This window comes from Cygnus olor, chromosome 19 (genome assembly GCF_009769625.2).
Source record: "Cygnus olor isolate bCygOlo1 chromosome 19, bCygOlo1.pri.v2, whole genome shotgun sequence".
NCBI lineage: Eukaryota > Metazoa > Chordata > Aves > Anseriformes > Anatidae > Cygnus > Cygnus olor.
This window is the reverse complement of record NC_049187.1, coordinates 869,872-879,285: the sequence shown is the minus strand read 5'-3', so window position 1 is coordinate 879,285 and position 9,414 is coordinate 869,872. Positions and strand designations below refer to the sequence as shown.

At 48.3% G+C, this 9,414-nt stretch overlaps 1 protein-coding gene across 1 annotated transcript in view; it reads left to right on the top strand.

Moving 5' to 3' along the window:
• Positions 1 to 78: 78 nt before the first annotated feature.
• Positions 79 to 9,414, top strand: part of EXD3 (exonuclease 3'-5' domain containing 3) — a 297,266-nt gene continuing 287,930 nt past the window's right edge. Inside the window, 2 exon segments of the mRNA XM_040531839.1 lie at positions 79 to 147; positions 9,119 to 9,185. The gene's annotated coding sequence lies outside the window, so the exon portion shown is untranslated.

Below are 9,414 nucleotides of genomic sequence, written 5' to 3'. Positions count from 1 at the left end.
CCAAGGGGGGCCGGCGGGGCGGTGGCACCGGGCGCCGGGGGTTCCGCGCCGAGCCGAGCCGAGCCGAGCCGAGCCGAGCCGAGCCGAGCCGAGCCGAGCCGAGCCGAGCCGCGGGCCCCGCGGGGGGGCGGCTCCGAGCGGCGGCAGGTGAGCGGCTGGCGGGGGGAGGGGGGGGGGACGGACCCGGAGCCTCGGGAGCGCGAGGGGCGGGCGGGCCGCAGCCGGGGTAGAGCCGCGCGGCCTCGGTCGGGCCCCCGGTGCTGCCTCGGGTCTGAGGGGGAGCCTGGGGGCTGGAGGCTGGGGCGGAGGAGGCCGGGCAGCGGCGGTGGCTCGGGGTGGAAGCGGCTGCCGAGGGGAAGCTGCCGGGGCGCAGCTCCGCGCCTCGGGGCCGGCAGGCTCGCCGTGCGTGACCCGCTGCGTGGCTCGCGGGCGGCCCCGGTGGTTGCCGAGGGCGAGTTGGCCGCGGTCAGCGGAAGCCAAGGGCGCCCCGCTGTAGGCAGCGGCGGCAGCGCTGTGCTTTCAAACGGAGAGGCTTAGTTTTAAACCCGTTGGCCGAGTTCTCTGTTACTGATTTTTAAATACTTTTGGAAAGTCGGGGGAACAGTTCTGCGGGATTGGAAGTGCCACAAGTGTTGTCCGTGCACGTGGAAAGATGAAATGTGTTGTGGGGGGGGAAACTGTAGGTTTGGTAACCTGATGTCTGTTGCGGGATTAAGATAAAATAGGAGGTGACCGTCCCCCTGTTCTCTGCTCTGGTGAGGCCGCACCTCGAGTGCTGGGTTCAGCTTTGGGCCCCTCACTACGAGAAGGACATCGAGGCCCTGGAGCGTGTCCAGAGAAGGGCTACGGAGCTGGTGAAGGGCCTGGGACACAAGCCCTGTGAGGAGCAGTTGAGGGAACTGGGGGTGTTTGGTCTGGAGAAGAGGAGGCTCAGGGGAGACCTTATTGCCCTCTGCAACTGCCTGAAAGGAAGGTGTGGGGAGCTGGGGGTCGGCCTCTTCTCACAGGTAACCAGTGATAGGACTGGAGGGAATGGCCTCAAGTTGCACCAGGGGAGGTTTAGGATGGAGATTAGGAGGCATTTCTTCTCAGAAAGAGCAGTCAGGCGTTGGGATGGGTTGCCCAGGGAGGTGGTGGCATCACCATCCCTGGGGGTGTTCAAGGAAAGGTTGGACGTGGTGCTGAGGGGCATGGTTTAGTGGGTGACATTGGTGGTAGGGGGTGGTTGGACCAGGTGATCTTGGAGGGCTTTTTCAACCCTAATGATTGTATGATTCTGTGATTCTATGGTGAATGTAGATACTAAAGACCAAGAGACATGCTTATAAAATACTTTTTTTTTTTTCTTTTCTAATAAACCTCATGTCCCCTCTTGGGAAGAGATTTCAAGATCCAATTAAGTCAATTATTATTATCTTGACTGTCACAGACTTGAAATTCTCTGAGGAACTTGATTCTATCGTGATGTGGCAATTTGATTAAACAAAGATACTGTTGTATGGCAGTGAGGCAAAAGTGCAGAAGGAGCTTAGGAACAAACAACACAGCTTGATTGTTCATTGGAAGACATAAATATGCGGCCTATTTCCAGTCAGCTCTTATTCTTACAAATTCTTTGTTCGAATACTAATATGTCTACTGGCCTAAATTATCCAAAAGAAGGTTTATAACCTTTGCAGTGACAAGATGTTAGTGCTGTAGCCTGTTTTGACCTTTCTGGTTAGATGAGTCCAAATTGGGGAAGCATCTTAATGTAGTGAAAAAGAACATACGAAGTCTAAAAACCAAGGTCACCTCCTCTGTTTATGTGGTAGGAAGCTGTTAGATAGCGACTTGCAGGATTTAGTTGCATCAGTGATGCAATTTGAACTTTGCTGTTGTGGGAAGAGTCAATATCCCCCCCTTTTTAAAGGGAATCAAGTTGGAGTGATTGTGTGTGCACACGGTATTGTTAGAATGGCTGCTAGAGCATAAGGTCCAGTTATAGTAGCTCTTCAGGTAAAGTATGAAGATCCTGGAGGGTTCAGAGGAGGCCACACAAACATTCTGGTTGTGGAAAAGCCCTGTAACAGATCTAATGAACTCAGTTTATTCAGACACATCCAAGAGAAGGAGGTCAAGAAGTCTCAGCTACTTTGTGGAAATCCTTGCCTATTGAAAAGTTATTTGATAGTTGAATATTTTTAGTCTCTTTGAGATCCGGTAACTGAAAATCAAAGGTACACAGATTCTTTTAAATGTGACACAGCTTCCTAGCAGTGATAGAGCTTACATACAGGAATAGCTTGCAGGAGAGGTTAAAGGCTTGCTGTTACCTGGAGCGCTTCACCTGGAGCTAGATAACAATGTCGAAGAAAGGCTTAAACCTGGAATCTCAGGGAACTTACTGGCGTAAGAATGTCCACGTGGTTGGGGGGAAATCAGGGATGTTGTCAGTGAGTCACCTTCTGGGACTCTATTTACTCTGCTTGTTCTTCCTCTTTGCTTGGCTGCAGGAATAGCAGGATTATTTATTTGTTTATTTATTTGTGGTGCTGGTAGCACTTTAGTTCTAAATTAAGATGGGTTTAACTGATTTTATGCTTTTGGGTGAACCTCCGCTTTAAGGGGGAAGCAGGCTTTTCTTACAGGGGAAAATTGTTTAAGGTAGTGTATTTCTTCCTCCGCTGTTCTCTAGATTGTCAGAGTTGGCCACAGAGAACAGACACTGAGGAGGGTAAATTGGTGTGCTGTCGTAGTCCAGAGAATCCCCTTCCTCATGTAATAACTCTTCCCCGTATGTGTGCAATCTGCTCCATGTTTGAGGTCAGGAAGGGGTTTCCAGACAAGTCTGATTAACGCATGAGAAGAGTTTTTCACCTCCAGCAAGAACATAGTTTTCATGCTGGGACTTTCTGCTGACACTGTTTCTGTTTCACCAGGTTCTTGCAAAGGGTGGATCTATTTGTGTCCATTTATTGTTTTGAGAGGATGAGAGTGCTTTCAGGGTAGTAGGTTTTATAAAAAGTATATGAGATGATGGACTCAACTAGAAGATCTGTTGACTCATTCAGAAATCATGACTTTTGATTTAAAAAAAAAAAGCCTCCTGTACTTACTTCTATGAATACTGAAACTACCTCACATAGCACTGTGTTTTTTGGTGTTCTTTCTGGTTTTCTTGGAAGCAGGCTCATGGCTGCATGACAGCTTTTTGGCACAAGTGTCACTAATAGCCGTAACTTCTGTTCCCATGGTTTTTCTCACTGTTTATGTGCAAACAATAGAGCAGGAATAATCAGCAATTTTAGCATGTGGAGTAGAACCAGCGAAATATATCATCTAGAATGTAAAATGATCTGTCGGAAAATGCTGTCTGCTACAAGTAATCATAACACAAAAAAAATTGTTGGTGCTTACAGTTTATCAGTTAGAGCAAACTTCTCAGCTTTGTCAGGGGAGCTGAATATGCTGCTCACATGAAACTGCATCAGAGCAGAAAACAAAAGTAACTTATGTTGTGAGGAAAAGGAGAAATGGGTATTCTCTGTCTGCTGAGTATATACTCAGCAGCGCTCAGAGCTTAATGCAGAGGTAGGTAGGTCAGTTCACAGTTATTAAGAGGAGCTGGTCTGTTCATCTAGGCTCTTTGGCAACCAAAGCAGTTGTTCCTGTGTAATTTTGCCCAAACTTGCACCGAATACTTGAAATATGTGAAGTGATGGAGCCTGAGAAGAGCGGGGATGAGGGGACACAGGCCACCTCTGGGCTAACTAAGAAACAGCAAGCATTCTTCCCCTGAACCAAGTTTTAATAATTCAACTCAAAGGCAATTACTGAGCTTGAGCAGTATGCCAGTGGCTTAAAAAAATAATTCTTACTTTTTTTGTAGCTGCCTTCAGATGCTTGATGCTATGCAGTCAAATAAAGACAGCCTACAGAGGGAGCTCCCTGTTATAATCATCATTGATCACCATTTCATTGATCATCATTTCACATATCTAAAAAAACCTTTTTATTGTCTCCCACAGACTTGGCCAGCTTCAACTGTAGTTGGGCTTTGGCCACACGAATTTTCTTCCTACAAACGTGAACAGTGTCCCTGTTTTCCTTCCATGTTGCCTGACCCTCCTTCCAGCAGCCGTACATTTTCTTTTTTCGCCTAAGCTCCAGTAGAAGATCCCTGGTCAGCCAGGTTGGCCTTCTGCCCTGCTTGCTTGACTTCCGATGTTTTGGAATTGCCTGATTCTGTGCTTTTAGGAGGCAGTGCTTAAAGACTGACCAGCACTGATGGACGCCAATGCCTTCAAAAGCAGTTTCCCAGGGGACCTTGCTGTCTAGTTCCCTGAGCAGCCTGAAGTCTGCCTTCCCCGTATCCAGGGCTGAAGTTTTGGTGGCAGTTTTCCTTCTGTCGCCAAAAATTTTAAACTCATCCACTTCGTGGTCACTATGGCCGAGACAGCCACCAATTGCCACGTCTCCCACAAGACCCTCTCTGTTCTCCAGCAACAGATCTAGGAGGGCACCTTTCTTAGTTGGCTCCCTTAGCACCTGCACCAAGAAGTTATCATCTAGGTGCTTTATGAACCTCCTGGACTTGCTCATGTCAGCCGTGTGGTGATCCCAGTTGATGTCTGGCAAGTTGAAGTCCCCCATTGGGACAAGGGAAGTTGATCTCAAGGCATCTCTTAGTTCTGCAAAGAATAATTCATCGGCATTGTCGTCCTGGCCGGGTGGTCTGTAATAGACTCCCACAGCGACATCCCCTTATTTGTTCATCCCTTAATCCTTACCCAAAGGCTGTCAACTTTGCCATCGCCAACTTGAAGTTCCACACTGTCCAGCCCCTGCTTCACGTACATCACCACCTCGCCTACCCTGCCTGTCCCTCCTGAAGAGCCTGTAACCATCTATTGCGACACACCAGCCACAGGACTCATCCCACCAGGTTTTGCTTATGCTGATGATGCCATAGCTGTGGGACTGGGCCAAGACTTCTAGCTCATCCATTTTATTCCTCATACTGTGTGCGTTTGTGTAGAAGCACTTCAAATGCACCTCCCTGCACACAGCACCTTCTGGAGCTGACCGAAGGACCTCACCGGCACACAGTGCCTCTGATTCTAGTGCGCCATCCCTTAGCTTATCACCGGCGTGCCTGGTTTTATCCCTTTCCCCCTTCGACTCTGGTTTAAAACCCTATCTATCAGCCCCGCTAACTCCTGAGCAAAAATCCTTTTCCCCCTCTGAGGGAGGCACATCCCATCTGGTGCCAGCAGGCCTGGTGTCACGTAGGCCTTCCCATGATCAAAAAACCCAAAGTTCTGCCGGTTGCACCAGTCCCAAAGCCACGTATTAATGTGATGAGTCTGCCTGTCAACATTGATCCCTCCTATCGGAAGGACAGAGGCAAACGCAACCTGTGCCCCGAGCCTTTAACTAGTCGCCCTAAAGCCCTAAAGGCCCTTTTGATCGCTCTCGGACTTCTCCTTGCTACTTCGTCATTACCAGCCTGAAAGACCAGTAGCGGGTAGTAGTCGGTGGGCTGTACCAGGCGCGTGACTTTCTTAGCAATGTCTCTCACCCGAGCCCCAGGGGGGCAACAAACTTCCCTGTGGGTTGGGTCAGGTTGGCATATCGGGCCCTCTGTCCCTTTCAGAAGGGAGTCCCCCATGACGATAACCCTTCTTTCTTTCTTGACAGAAGATGTAGCAATGCGGGGGGTAGGTTGCCTTGCCTCAGGCACCCTCTCCAACTGGGATGGGCTTTCGTCTACATCGTTGTTTCGACCATCATGTTCTAGAGCTTCATACCTGTTACATCAGGGTAGATGGGAAGGTGAGGTGGGCAGGGACAGGGCTTGACTACCACCCTGAGCAGGAACCTGTCTCCATTCCCCCCCTTGGCCTAGGTCCCCTCCTACTGCCTGGCGGGATGAGGGAACCTTTGTCTTCTGTGTAGCAGGAGACACTTGTGCTGTGGCAGGCTCATGGGTCTGTCTCAGAGAGGGTAGAGTACACCTGCACCAGTCAGTTTCCCTCTCTGATTCCCTTGTGCTCCTGAGCCTGCTCACCTCCTCCCGAAGCTCTGCTACCTGCCTGAGCATCTCTTCAACCTGGGCACACCTCCCACAGGCGTACACACTGCTGCTGTCAGATACCGACAGAAGACTCGGGCACACCCTGCAGCCCAAGACCTGGGCAGCCGTGTGTTTCCCCGAGCCCTCCGTCTGAGTAGCCACATCCGTGACTGTGGCTGGAGAGGCCGCAAGAGATGCGGAGGCCGTGGTTTTCTGCCTGGTGGATACCATGGCCGGGCTCTACGCGAGCAGGTTACAAGCACCATTGGGAAAGACCGCTGCAAAAGAGCGGTGAGGGCCCGCAAACTGGCGCACCATGCCCTGTTTGCCCGTCCTGGTCGCCACGCTCCCCAGGGGCTGCTGTTGAACATCAGGGGAGCGTGTGCTGCTGGCTCCACCTACACCTCGTCAGCCTCCCTCGCGAGGGCTGCCGGGTACTGGCAGCTCCCTCGGCTGCTTCGAGTGGCCTCAATGCCGAAAAAAAGCCCTGCCCACCTCGATCCCCTGCTCCGCTGCAGAACGCGTCTGCCCTGGAGCCGATTGCCTCGGCGATACATTAAATCACAGTGTTTTTTTTCTTATATAGAAAGTTGTTTGAGAATAGCAACTGCTTCAACCCTCAGACAGGTCTATTGTGAATCCACATGCAGGTTTAGTGATGCAACATCACCAAACGGCATTAACTTGGGCCTGGAAGGTGGGAGTGCTGTCCAGCTGCTTGGGATCAGGAGTAGTGTGCTCTTTCCCAGCTGCGTGAATTCCCTGCTAGATGAATTAGGGCAAAGAATGCCTTACTGTCTGCAGATAATAAACAAAAATAACCCCTACTCATGTAACTAATAACTTATTTTGTCTCAACTTTGCCTCTCGCTAGGGATGACACTTTGGACATAGTCCTTGGTGTTGGCTCAAAGTAGCAATAGACCTGTTTATATATAAGAAGAAAAAACCACTGTGATTTTATGTATTTATTTATTACAATAATCCTTTTTGCGTTGTGTTCTGCAATAAAAAGCTAAAGAAAGATTGTTTTGGAATCTGATCATACCAGAAGCAACTAAAAATCCTTCAACTTCTGCCCTTTTACTACCTGTAAAACATGAGAGTCCTGTTCCTTGTCTGTCTGGCACTAAACTTGTGTTACCTATACTTCAAGTTGCAACACTGGATCTGGAAGAAGAAGAAAGTTGCTAATGAAGAAAATATAAATAATGGAAGAATCAAGTACAAGAAAGTTCTTATTTACAATTGTATAAACATTTAAACAGCAACAGCACTAGAAACTGTTTTGAAACTAAGGTATAAGGCATGGTTAAAGTTGGTGTCTTGAGACAGTTGCTAGTGTTGATAACTACCAAAAAAAATAGTGTCAAGGTCTCATTTTTATGTGGTAGTATAGAAACGAGGTTCCCTATTCAGTGCTCCAGTCCTAAACCATTACTGAGGCTGTTCATGACAGCAGCTTATTTCAGCTCATGGAAGCAGATTTATACCAGTGTAGGTGAGATCTGGCTGCTGTGCATTTAGCAAGGGCCTGCTGCTAAGGTGAGTGAGGTGGTTCTCATTAACCTTACCAAGCTAGAGCAGCAGAGGCTATGTGCAGCTCTACAGCTATTGCACACACTGTAACGTGTTCGTTCCCATTTAGCTACCTCTCTGGCTGTGCCAAGGACATGGTCAGACTTTGCGTTAAGAGTAAATGTGTGGCTGCTGTCACTTTAGACTTCTTTTCTGATTAAAATAATGTCGTTCCTGTTTTGTGTTTAGCCGCATCCATACAATCCATGGATTTGTTCTTGGCTGTTGTTACTCTCACCTCCAGAAGGCAAAATGCTTTACAAGAGGTTGCCCCTGTAGCTCTGCACACAGCTGTGCAGCTTGGCTACCAGTGTGCGTTATGTCTTTCAATAACCTTTACTATTTTAAACTTTTGCCGAGTGTGAATTGCCTAGTCTCAGTTTTAGTTAATAATTGCATTCATTATCATACTTTTAAAAACAAACACTCACACACACAAAAACAAAAACCAAGCATGATGTGATATCTCTCTTAGCAGTAATTATAGCTCAGGTTGCAAAATGTTTTAATTTTCAGTTTCAGTTTTTTCTTGTGCTTCTGTTTTTCATTCTGCACTGAAACTTTCTGCTCTGTGGTTCTAAAGGCGCTCTGTGATCGTGTCTAATTTTCATGGAAATTCATTGAGCCTTGTTTGGGTTACATGTTCATGAAAGAAAAATCCCTTTTTCAAAAGATCCAGGACACTGTCCACCACTGATCTTTTTAATGTCAAACTCTGCCTGAACCTCCTCAAGGAATAAGCTGTTAAGTCAGGAAAAAAGATGGCTGGAACATAACAGTGCTGTGAGGAATGTCTGAAAATGTGGGAGAGAGCACAGGAGGAACTGTGCCCTGCCCGGGGAGTGCTTGCGTATCACACCGCGCCTCGTGGGCTTTCTTAGGTTACACAAATCTCTGTAAATTTTTGGGAAGTATTCCCCAGGGACTGAAGTATCCCACTGTTACAAACTAAAGGGAAATCAGTTTGGCTTTTTGAGATGAGGAGTGCAGTCTTGCTTTACAGAGCAAATGGCTGCTGTTTCAGACTGCGCTAAGCTCTTTTTAGCAGCCACGTTTTTAAGCTTTGTTGTGTGCCTTTTTTTGTTTGTTTTGTAAGCTGTTGTTGCCAGTAGGTGATTCAGATGAATGGGAGGGGAGATGTAATTGTGTTAAAGTGGACACTGCGCCTCGATTGGGACAACGGGTCTCAAAGTAACATTTTATAACATCTGCGTGGTGTTCTTTCTATTCTGTTGTGGTTCTTAGCCACATGATCTTAACGTTACAGTAAAGATGTTTAGCAAGAAGTAAAAACACTGGCAAGTATCTAAGGCCCTATTTCAAGAACACAGTTAGTGTTTGCTTGAATCCCCGTCTTCGCAAGGTAGCACTTAACTGGGTGCGTAAGTGCTCGCTTAGGATACGGTTGCTTCAGTGGAGCACAGGTGGTGTGTGTACAAAAAGCTCGGTGTGCTAACAGCAGACCCGTTTGCTTCCTTGCAGGGCTGCGCAGCACTGGCATCCCAGACGTCACCCAGCAGATAGCGGGGTCGGGTCGCTGGCCGTCGGGGTGAGTTTGCCAAGTCTCCGGACCTGAGTCTGTTCGAAGGCTTTCAATGATACGGGGGCAAACCACACATTTGGCAATACAGCGTAAGGAGCTCATACCCCTTGCTAGCCCCTGTCTTATCCGGGCTTAGAAAATGATCAGTTTTAATGCTTACTACTTTGTCCATCTCTTCCTCCTTATGCGTGGGTGTTTGGGGGACGGCTGAGTGGGGTGCGCCTTGCTGTGGAAT